A 12,153-nucleotide genomic window follows, 5' to 3' on the forward strand; every position below is an offset into this window, starting at 1 on the left:
TATAAATAACACAGGTCAACAACATTTTGTTCTAGGAAAGTGTAGGGTCATTTTCGAAGTAATTTTTTGCGTAGAATCCGAATCCGGGGTTTAAATTGCTCAATCACGTCAGGATTTTGAAATATCCTAACCTAAAAGTGCAAAAAACCCTGTTTTTGCCCATTTTTGAGGTTATGTAGCTACGCAAATTTTGATCTTCATAAAAAAGTAAACATAGTATTTTAAAGTATGAGTCTTCTTCTTTTAAATGCCGTTGAGTTTGCTTAAATATCTTTATTTTTCACTGAGATATCGCATTTTGAAGTTTCCATGTTTGTGAATTTTTCGATATTCGAAAATTCATTGAGATAACATGAGACGTGATACGGTCGATTACTTAGTCGCACAAAAAACAAACATGGAGAGTTCAAAGTGCGATATCTCAGTGAAAAATTAAGATATTTGAGCAAACTCAACGGCATTTAAAAGAGAAAGACTCATAATTTAAAATACAACGTCTACTTTTTTATGAAGAGCAAACTCTTCGTAGCTACATAACCTCAAAAATGGGCAAAAACAGCGTTTTTTGCACTTTTAGGTTAGGATATCTCAAAGTCCTGACGTGATAGAGCAATTTAAACCCCGGATTCGGATTCTACGCAAAAAATTACTTCGGAAATGACACTACATTTTTATAGAACATTCCGAACCCATTTTTTTGCAGACCTGTGTAATTGTTAATTATTTAACTTCTAAAAAAAAAAAAAATTTGTAATCAAATATTTTTAAATAAAACCAAATTTTTCAAACCTTAATTTCTTATTTTCAAACACATAACAAAGGCAAGTACCGAAAATTGGTTCAATTGAAGCCAACTCACTTTTTTGCTTACATTGTTGTTGCATTTTTGGTACTTTTCTACACAACACGAACAAATTATAAGACAGTTTAGGTCTAACAATTTATATTTTTAATATTTAAATTTTCAATGGCACACTTTTCACGAAATTTAATTATTAAGAAAAGTAAAATTTATAGAACAAAAAAGTATAAGACCAATGGTATTTTATTAAAAAAAAAATATATAATTTTTGGAGTTAGTTTATAATTTGGAGCGTAGGACTTTGTGCGGAGGGCAAAACTTTGATTATAACTCGTTGAAGCTGTCAAGGCATTAATTTGATTAAGTTTTTTTTATAATAAAGGGTGGTTAAGTTTCAAGTTCCGATATTGATTTTGAATCAAATACAACTGTTTTGGGAAATGAGTGTCATTTCTCTTTATTATGATAACAATGGTATGGCTCAATTACGTATGGAACAAAATATCGGCCAAATGGCCACCGCGGCTTCGGCGGCACACCTCCATCCGATGGTCCAAATTTTCGATGACGCTTAAGCATAATTGAGGTTCTATGCCGGTAATGTGCCGAGTTATCTCATCCTTTAGCTCCTGAATACTTGCTGGCTTATCGACGTACACGTTTTCTTTCAAATAACCCCAAAGAAAGAAGTCCAACGGTGTCGTTGACGTTTAGGTGTGGTTCTCATTCAACATCGGCCCTAGAAATTTAACCACCCTTTATTTTAATAAATTTTTGACGATTCTACATTAATCACACTTCTAAAGCTTTTTGTGCTATCAAACTGTCTTCCATTTGAAAGCATGAAAACAGCTTAAGAAAGTATTTCCATACCATTTAGATTAGGTTAAGGCCAAGGCTGTGCAGTCAGGCCATTCTAAAATTGGCATTTTTTTTGGCTGCTAAAAGCTTTTTTGTTGCCTTGGAAAATCCATGCTAGAAAATCCACTCCTCTACGAAATTATCATAAAAAAAGTAATAAGTACTTCGTCTAGAAGTCAAGGCGAATTTATTAAGGGGTTACATGGGGTTCGTTGGGTAAAAAAAGGCCTATTTTCAATATTTTTTTTTTCTATGTAAAAAATTATTTATTTAATTCAAACTTTTTTCTGTCTTATAGATACATATTTAAAGAATAATTTCTGAAATTCTCAAAAAAAAATTATTAAAACTCCTCCATTGTGACGTCATTTTCGATGACCCCTGGAAAAAAAGGTGCGTCCGCGTTGTCAGCATAACTCGTGACAGGCTCATCAAAAATGAAAAAACAAAAATAAGTGCTTTAGTTAAGACCATAAACTCGTGCTTGAACGAAGGAAAGAAAAAAAAGTAAAAATTGGAATTTTGGCAGACATTTTTGCAAAAAAATGAAAATTTCGGTCAAATTTGCTTGACATTTTGTTTTTTTTAAATAGTTGTAATTGAAAAAAAAAAAATCCTTCGTTCAAGCACGATCGGTTGAGTTGTTGAGTTGTTTTCGAGAATATTTGACAACCGACTTTGAAAACACAGTTCCGAGAAAAACGCGTTTAAAGTTTTGAGTAACAATAAAAGTGGCTTGGAGCGCACACATTCCAAAGGCTGGATCTCCGAATTTATTATTCGGATCGACTTGGAAATCTTGGATAATATACCTGAGGAGTTGTAGAAATTAATAAGCAAAAAAAAAAAAAATTGATCGATTTTTTGAACCAACGAAACCCATGTAACCCCTTAAGGTGGTATTGGTAAATCAGCTGATATGTTTTTTTTTTGTTTCTTTTAAAACATTCTTTGTTTTCTACTTTGCCGTGACAATCAAACGTACAAAGCATTAATGTTCGTCTAGTGACAGCACCTTCAATGAATGCGCCTTGCTAGAAGTTCTGTTTACTTGACACTATTTTTCATTCATTCATTTATTTTTGTGGATATGAAACATAAAGGCGTTTTGCCTTTGATTCGAACGGCTGCCCATAGCATGACAGAACCCGCTCCAAAATTATGAGCCATTCTCTCCTCCTTTTTCTTCCGTTTATCACGCCAATACATTTGGGAGCCTTCTGGTCCGTCCAGATTGAATTTAAAAAAAAGAAAGAAAAATTACTCTTTCCCATTAATCTTCCCAAAATTGTTACTTTCTGTTTATGTCGTGCGGTTAACTTACGTTTAGGTACTCGTTTTACATATTTTAGACCAGAATCCGCAAAATTTGTTGCCCAGGACGAGTAGTAACTTCCTAATTAAGAGTGTGCTTCATTTCCGCAAGGCTATTTCATTTATTTTTAGCTAAACGTTTGATTTCCCGCACAACTCAAGCGCTAAGTTTTGGTTTTCTACCACTTCTCTTGGTACATCCGTACTTTTCTTTCAAATGGAAGTAATGTAAAACCACAGCTTTCCTTTTTTTGATTTATCTCTCTCCATGTTAAAATTTGACCCTGCTCAAATTCAGACAAAGCTTTTCCGTGCGACATTTTTTTTGGGCATTGAACACTTTTAAATTAAAAGCAAGAAAGAAATCAAAATAGCCCGGATTAGAACGAGAAACATATCAATACGTACAACACCTTGTATAATTACATCATAAAGTACAATTTTTAAATGCCTTTTTTCGAGTCAGTTATCCATGAACGCAGAAGTAGTCGGTAGAAAGACAAATGTATTGGGTTGGGGAAAAAGAAATGTCGTATTTGTGATCGAAATTTGACGCTTTATTTAACGTACTTAGAACTATCCGATTCAAGTCAAATATGCCCCATTTTGTTCGCAAACTTCATTATCCCCCTTTTATAAAACCCACCCTCCTTATTTGCAAAAAACTCAGACAACCAGTTCTCCCAATTCTCTTTTGAGGCCAACTTGGTATCACCAAGGGCGTTTTGCATGGACTGGAAGAGATGATAGTCACTTGTGCCAGGTCCGGACTATATGGTCTGTGCGATAGGACATCCCATCCGAGCTCCCGTAGCTTCTGGCGGGTCATCAAATATGTGTGAGGACGCGCGTTGTCCTGGTGGAACACAACACCATTCCTATTGACCAATTCTGGTCGCTTTTGGTCAATCGCCTGCTTCAAACGGTCAAGTTGCTCACAGTAGAGGACCGAGTTAAGGGTCTGGCCATAGTTGAGCAGCTCATAGTGGATAATTCACTTCCAATCCCACCAAACACACAGCAAAACCTTCCTGGCGGTCAATCCGGGCTTGGCGATGGTTTGAGCCGGCTTGCCGCTTCTCGACCACGATCTTTTTCGCTTGGCGTTGTCGCACGTGATTCACTTTTCATCGCCAATCACCATCCGCTCCAAAAATGGGTCAAGTTCGTTCCGTTTGGGCAGAGAATCGCAAGCGTTGATTCGGTCCAAGCGATTTTTTTGCGTCAACACGTGTGGCACCCAAACATCCAGCTTTTTTTGGAATCCAATTTGCAGAAGAAATGGTTTCAACCGGTTTTGTGGTCTACACCTAGTTCCTGACTAATCGAGCGAATTCTCACATGCCGGTCTCTTTGGATAATTTCAACGATTTTATCAGTCTCTACGACGATTGGCCTACCAGTACGGGGTGCATCTTCGACATCTACTACACCAGAACGAAATCGATCGAAACAAAGCTGTGCTGTGCGAGTCGTTACAGTATCAGGCTCATAAACTTCACAAATTTTTGTCGCCGCCTTCGTTGCATTTTTACTTCTAAGGTAGGAAAAACGTAAAATATGACGAATTTCTTGCTTGGTGGACTCCATCTTTGACGCGCTATAACTTAAGACTGAAACGTACGATCACAACACTGTCAAAGAGACACTTGTAGTACAGATTGTCGTCTTCAAATCGCCGTTTAGTGTGACCCGATGCAATAAGTACAACGCAAGATATGTTTAAATGTCGCGCTCAATTGACAAAATACGACATTACTTTTTCCCCAACCCAACCCAATATTTAAAGTAAAGAAAACTGACAAATTTAAATTTATTTACATTCGATCAATAAAACCGCATTGTAACTGTTCAATTGCATATTCTCATAACTACAAGAATTGTATTTTATTTTTAATTTATTCTCTTGGGTCAAGTTAGACGAGAAGGGAAAATTTTACTTTTATTTTGGAAATTGACCGTCCCAAAAGCTCCTAAAACAACCCAACAGCTTTTTCTTTGTTTGCGGACTTTGCATTGTGAATTGTTGTTTTTCTCTTTGTTTTTTTACTATTTATATTCTACACTGATTTTATAAAACTGAATTATTGTCACACAAAAAATTTACGAAATAAACCACAGAAAACGGTGAAAAAGTTATGAATTTTTATTTTGATGAAATTAAAGTGGAGCTCAGAAAGTGATGCAGAAATCTTATATATGTACATACATACATACATACGTACAAGTGTATACATAAATATCTACAAGTCATGCTTTAGAGCAAGCGAATGACGAAAATTTTTTTCATTCAGGGAATTTTTGGATCGAAATCGTTCACAGATCGTTTCTAGCCGATTCGATTTCTACGAAGAATTCTAAGAAAAAAGTCCATTACATTATAGCTCTAAAGTCAATTTCGGCCCCACCAAATTTCAAAAGAAGCTATCTTCCATACGAAAATTCAGAAATAATTGGCAACGGCAATGAAAATCGAAAGTAGAAAAAGTACACCTGTTGAAAGTACAATAGAAAGGAGGTACTTTCAACAGACGCTCCTAGATGTTGCATGTACAACTTTAGATTCTTTCAGGTTTCGACTTTTTCGACTTTGGACGTGATTTGAACCTATTTTTGTTTGAGCTAAGGACTTGAGCTTCCAAGAAGCTTCCCAAAATTTAATTTTCTATCGTTTTTGTGGATACAACTTTTAAAAAGGATCCCCGAACAGGACGAAAAAAGGCCAGACCCAGGTGCCCAGCCGAAGGTTTTAAAAAAGGTGCCGAATGGAGGGTTAACAATTATATGTGAAAAATTACATCATTTAAATGTCCCACCATGAGGACGCCTTTAGTTCCTTCAGCTCATGAATGCCTAATTGTTGAGAACATCGAGGTACCGATGTCGAATGGTTGAAAATTGTTCAGCAACACTTATTATCAACAAAATTACAGCAGCAATGTTATCAACAGAACGTCCAGGTTTTGGAATGCCAGTACTTTTTATATCATCGACAGAACCAGTTTCTAAATATTTTTTCACCAACCTTTGAATTGTCGACTCATTCGTATGATTAATTACATAAAAAAAAATCACGAATTTTGCGAACTTCTAAAACCAAAAATTGCACAAAATTGCATTAGCCTGAATGCCGTTTCTGCTGGATACCACTCCGCATACTAAGGAAACAGAATAGTGCAGTCGTCAGCTCGAGGTATTAATTCCAATCATTTTCCAGTACGCCATAATTAAGACCTTACTGGGCTCAGTCTTAATGTCGTTGTTGTTGTTTTGACAGCCACACCTAACATGGTGAACAGACGCTGACCAGGAAGCCGTCCATTATGGAGCCGTCGCGCCTGGTTTTTTGTATTACTCATCATGCCTACACATGATGAGGGGGACACCTATATCTAAGAGGCGGTGTCTTCTCGCCACTGTCACAAGAACTTCATCAGATTTATGCTGGCTTATTCGTTTAAACTTATTTCGCAACTGGCCTGCTACTACAGGCTTTCCGGCTATCCGCAACCTGCCGACCCCCACGGTAGCTTAGAGCCCAGGAGCGTGGACCTCCGTGGGGGACCGATTGTGCTCTTTGTCGTTCGTTCCGCGCTCTCGCTTGCAGTTCAAGCACATTAGCTTACATTTGCTTGCGTACAGAATAGATTCGTATATTTGATATAGATTTGTTCTTTTTGAAAATTGCGCGAAATTGTATATGTATATGCATGTTTATATACATATATTAGTATACAACATATCTTATAAGGTATATGGTAAATATTACCATATATTTTTTCCTTCATATATAATAAAAAAATTAATAATAATAACATTAAAACAACAGGTATTATTAACAAACTTGGTTTTATTTTAAATTCTTCAAGTAAATCAAATTAATAATAATCAATAAGAAGGCATATGCAAATACAAATACGTGAATTTATATATGTACATATGCGCATATACATACATATATACGCTCACTTAAGTAGGAGAGAGCCAGATGTCGAACGTTGCCGAACGCGGGGGCCGATTGTGCTCTTTGTCGTTCGTTCCGCGCTTTCGCTTGCAGTTCATGCAAGGTAACGGCAAATGATCAAGGTAACGACACATTTTTTCGTGCGTGCAGCCGGTTAAATCGAATTATAAGACGTTATCACATCAAAAAATTAATGTGGTAAAGTTAATCAGAATAATGCAATCAGTCATTGGCAAATTGAAAATCAAACGAGGCTAAATAAGCTACGTAGCGAAAGTGAGAGTCTTCAAAAAATTACACATTGAACACCATTTTTAAAGTAACAGACCAACCTTAATCAAACTAGAAGCCATGCAGGTCCTTTCAGACTATGGCGCATACCTCGCTTATGTCTCAAAAGTTAAATTAGTGCAATTAATATATGTATATGAAAACACCGAAACAAGCGAAGCTCGAATTGCCCAGAACGCCTGAGAATAGCCAAATTTACTATTTTGAGATTTTTAAAAGGCGGTCCTCGCTATAGTGGCAAACAGCTGTTTCGAACATTAGTTCTAATGCGACTGAATACGGTGGTCATGCAATCGATTACTTTTCCTACATCTTATAAACATTTTGCATAAAGTTGAGACATTCAATTGAAGTGAAACAATTGTTAATATGCTAATATGCACTTGAAGAAGGTCTACATTTCATATAAGGTAATGTTACTAGAGCAGCTGGTTTGTTCTTTCTTTCGTTTTGATGATTAGAATGCCAAAGTGATCTGTTTCGTTTATATTCTAATTGAAATTCGTTGGAAAGTTCGCAGAACTCATAGAATTCATGGAAAGTATTTAGTTGCTTTTGATATTGGAATCATCAAATTGCACATGTAAATTTATGTTTTTATACTACTATTCGCCTTGCGATCAGCATTGCGACGCGCTATTACGTTTTGATATACACATGCCTCACAAAGTCTGCGTTCACCCTACAATAACTTTTTTAGTGAATGAAACACACAACCTGATTTTATAATTTTTATAAATTTGTATATATTTATATGTTTATTATATGTTTAAGTTTCAAAAACAAAAATAAATTTCAAGATTCCTCACATAAGTTTTTGGATAACGGTGAATAATGGCTGTAACAAGTAAATAAAGCGACCTAAAGTCTGCGTTCAGTCTTAAAGTCTAATACAAAAACATGATATGCGATATGCAAAAATGAAATCTAATATTTAGTTGGATATCCACGTTGCTTCAGGACTTCACTCAGCCTATTTGGCAGTGAACTTACTAGTTTCTCTGTTTCCTCTGGTGTTATCTTCCTCCATTCTGCATGACACTCCGCAAAACCTCTTTACTAATATAGTAATCACTTGCTGACGAATTCTTTTTTCCAATAGATCCCACAAATGCTCGATGGGGTTAAGATCTGGGGACTGTGGCGGTGTTTTAAGCTGTTTTGGGGCGTTGTACAAGAGCCAAAGCTTAACGATCTCGGCTGTGTGCCGGGTCGTTATCTTGTTGAAACCAAAATGTTCTTGATAAGCCGAGATTTTCTGCACTTTGCTTTAAATTCCGTTTTAGTATGTTCAAGTATCCCCATTTATCCATCGACGAATCAATAAATTCTAACTGACCCACCCCATTTGCCGCCATGCAGCCCCAAACCATAACCCCGCCACCTCCGTGCTTAACCGTGCCACGTTCCCACGACAGTCGGTTCTACGTAACCGGAACGACCCGGATTTATATCCGGCCAAGGACTGTCACTTCAGCAGCATTCCTCGTATAGGAACCGTGCCAACAAGATTTTACTTTTCAAGAGCAGTTCCAGGTTTTCGCCAAACAATTTGACGGCCTTTTATTCCGAATATAAAAATTTTACTTTCGTCCGAAAATATTACTTTCTTCCAAAGCTCGGAAGGCTTATTTATGTACTCATTAGCAAACTGAATGCGTTTACGTCTGTTCACAAGAGAAATGAAAGGCTTTCTTCGGGCGACTCTACCATGGTATCCAGCTTGACGTAGAACTTTTCTGGCAGTTTCAGCGCAAAAACTTTTTTTAGATGTTTGATTTATGTTTTCAACTAATTTTGAGAATGTAATCCGGGGGTTAACCTTTGCCAAGTTGATTATAGAACGCTCTTCCCGGGTCGATAATTTTTTCGGACGCCCTGACCTGGGCTTAGATGTAAAAATTCCAGTTTGCCGAAAATTTGTTACAACTCGCTGAATAGAGGAATACGTTCTCCCAATAGATTTTCCAATATTTCGGAAACTTTTTCCGTCTTTCCACATTTTTATAAATTTTTTCCTCTCAGAAACGCTTATTTCTTTTCCCTTTCCTTCCATGTTCTTTAATTGTCTCCAGTTATAAATAAAATGTTCAACTAAGCTTTGTTAACATTCAGTCGAAAGGAAAGATATCTTAAAATTAACGGTATCATTAAAATAAACAGGCTGAACGCAGACTTTTTGGTGCCACATTTACATGCTGCTGAAATTATTTTCCCGTTATCTAAAAAGTGAATTGAGGAATCTTGTTTTTTTCCCCCTTAACAGCTGGGAATGTAGTGAATAAACAAATTGTAAAGATTTCAATTTAATCATAATATTCTATTTTGTTTTTAATAAATTTAAGAAGGCTATTCGGGTGAACGCAGACTTTGTGGGGCATGTGTGTACAAATTGTATTGGCATGAACATTTTTTGACAGATAAATGACGCTGCCGCTGTAATTTAGGTTTTTCCCCCAAGGCATATTAAACAGAGAACGGCAGTGAGGCTGCAATTTCGATTTTTTTTTTGTTTATTTGGTCTCAAATTGTTAAACTTTTTTAAGTTACTCTAAATTGTCAAATTGACATTCTAGGGACCAAAAGCACAAACAAAATATCATTGTTGCCGATGCCGTAACAGCTAATTACGTGCAATTTTGGTTTCGTCGTTTCCCTTCAGGATTTTTTGATGCTACAGAAAATTTCGATAATGCCGAATATTACAGAAATAATCGAAGTTGATATTCTCGTTAGTAGTCGCAACATCGCCCGGGAGCTAAAGATCGATCATCAAACAGATTTAAACCCTTTGGGGAACTATTTTACGCAAAAATAATGGTTTTTTTATGTGATAACGTCTTATAATTCGATTTAGCCGGCTGCACGCACGAAAAAATGTGTCGTTATCTTGCTCAATCGTCGTTACCTTGCTCAATGATCGTTACCTTGCTTGAACTGCAAGCGAGAGCGCGGAACGAACGACAAAGAGCACAATCGGCCCCCGCGTTCGGCAACGTTCGACATCTGGCTCTGTCCTACTTGAGTGAGCATATATATGTATGTATATGCTCATTTGTATATAAATTCACATATTTGTATTTGCATATGCCTTCTTCCTGTGTGCATGGTAATGAACCATTTCTCTGTTGAGAATAGGACGATGAGAGGAAAAGTAGGAAATATGAAAGGGAGTGTTTTGAGTGCAGAGTTCGTAAATACTTATCATTGATGAGTAAAATATCCCTCATTCAGCTGATAAAAACTCAACTCAATGCATTTTGTTTTGAGTTTTTCATTTCTGCTTAAAACCAAACAAGAGAGCATCAGTTATTTTTTGAAAGAGCGAAAAAATCATTTATTAACATTCCTCTTTCGACATTCTTTTAAGGGGGTAGTATGGTTAATTCGGTGTAAAACAAGCATATTTTTCGAAATTTTTTTTGTCGACACAGTTGATTTATTCAAAATTTTAAAATTACTTCATTATAAAGTCATATTTAAAGAATATTGTGTGAAATTTTCATTGATTTTTATGAAGAAATGAGTTGGTGGCAGCGAATCTTCGCGGACGTCTCATAAAAAAGTTTTATTGCGGTGTCCCTCAGAACTCATTACTGGATCAACTAAAATCAAAAAACCAAATTGATTTCATCAGCTAATAAAGTTTCGCAGGTAACAACGTCGAATTTTTTTTTTCTTTAAATTTTGTCATATTTTAAAACAACAAAGTTTTCAAGTTTTTTTTATGAAAAATCGGTGTTTTGACTTCAAAGCGCTTTAAAAAATTAAAAAAAAAAAAAAAAAAAAAAAAATCGACGTTGTTACCTGCGAAACTTTATTAGCTGATGAAATCAATTTGGTTTTTTGATTTTAGTTGATCCAGTAATGAGTTCTGAGGGACACCGCAATAAAACTTTTTTATGAGACGTCCGCGAAGATTCGCTGCCACCAACTCATTTCTTCATAAAAATCAATGAAAATTTCACACAATATTCTTTAAATATGACTTTATAATGAAGTAATTTTAAAATTTTGAATAAATCAACTGTGTCGACAAAAAAAATTTCGAAAAATATGCTTGTTTTACACCGAATTAACCATACTACCCCCTTAACATGCGCTCTTTGAAAGCATCAACCGAATTGAGTGTTCGCTAGCTTATTCTCTCCTCTCAGATTATTTAAAAATGATAAACTCTCTTCAACAGTAGCAATCATTTTGTATGCTCAGTGAGTTTTCTTTGAAAGCATCATTTTTTATCACTCTTTTATATTGACACATTTACCTACTTGAATTTCTATCGCCGTTTGTTTTTATTAAAGCATTTTTGTGGCTAGTTTGCGTTTGCAAGTGTTTCGCGGGTGTAAAAATTGTAAAAAAGATTTCAGATTTTCTAGCTGTTTATCAAATTGAATGAAAGTTTATTCAAAAGTACAGATTTTGACGAACCGAACGACGATCAGTCTTAAATAATATATTTAATCGACTTTCATTAAATTCAATGAACCTCAACTTTAATGAATTTTCTTTTACTTTCTTTCTTTGAAATTCTTTGAAATTTTTATTATCATATAAGTTTTATTTATTATTTATATTTAAAAAAAATAAATGAAATAAACTTCACTATTCTCGCAAGTATTACTTTCATTAAATAAAGCAGAAATTGGTTAGGGTATGCTCGAAATGCATATTTATAATTGAGCAATGCAAAAAGGGACAATATTGAATATCAAATTACTTATCATTGATAAATTCATATAAACTTGAGCTCAATTAAAGAGCGCATCATTTACAAAACTCGGGGGATGAAAACAAAGCGAATGCTCACAGAACGACCAGTACTCTTTGTATACAAACAAATGAGTAATAAAAGTGTTTGAGGAGTTTACGCAAAATAGATCCTCTCAATGATTTACTCAGAGAATATTTTGTATCAGTT

This window comes from Anastrepha ludens, chromosome 3 (genome assembly GCF_028408465.1).
Source record: "Anastrepha ludens isolate Willacy chromosome 3, idAnaLude1.1, whole genome shotgun sequence".
Lineage (NCBI taxonomy): Eukaryota > Metazoa > Arthropoda > Insecta > Diptera > Tephritidae > Anastrepha > Anastrepha ludens.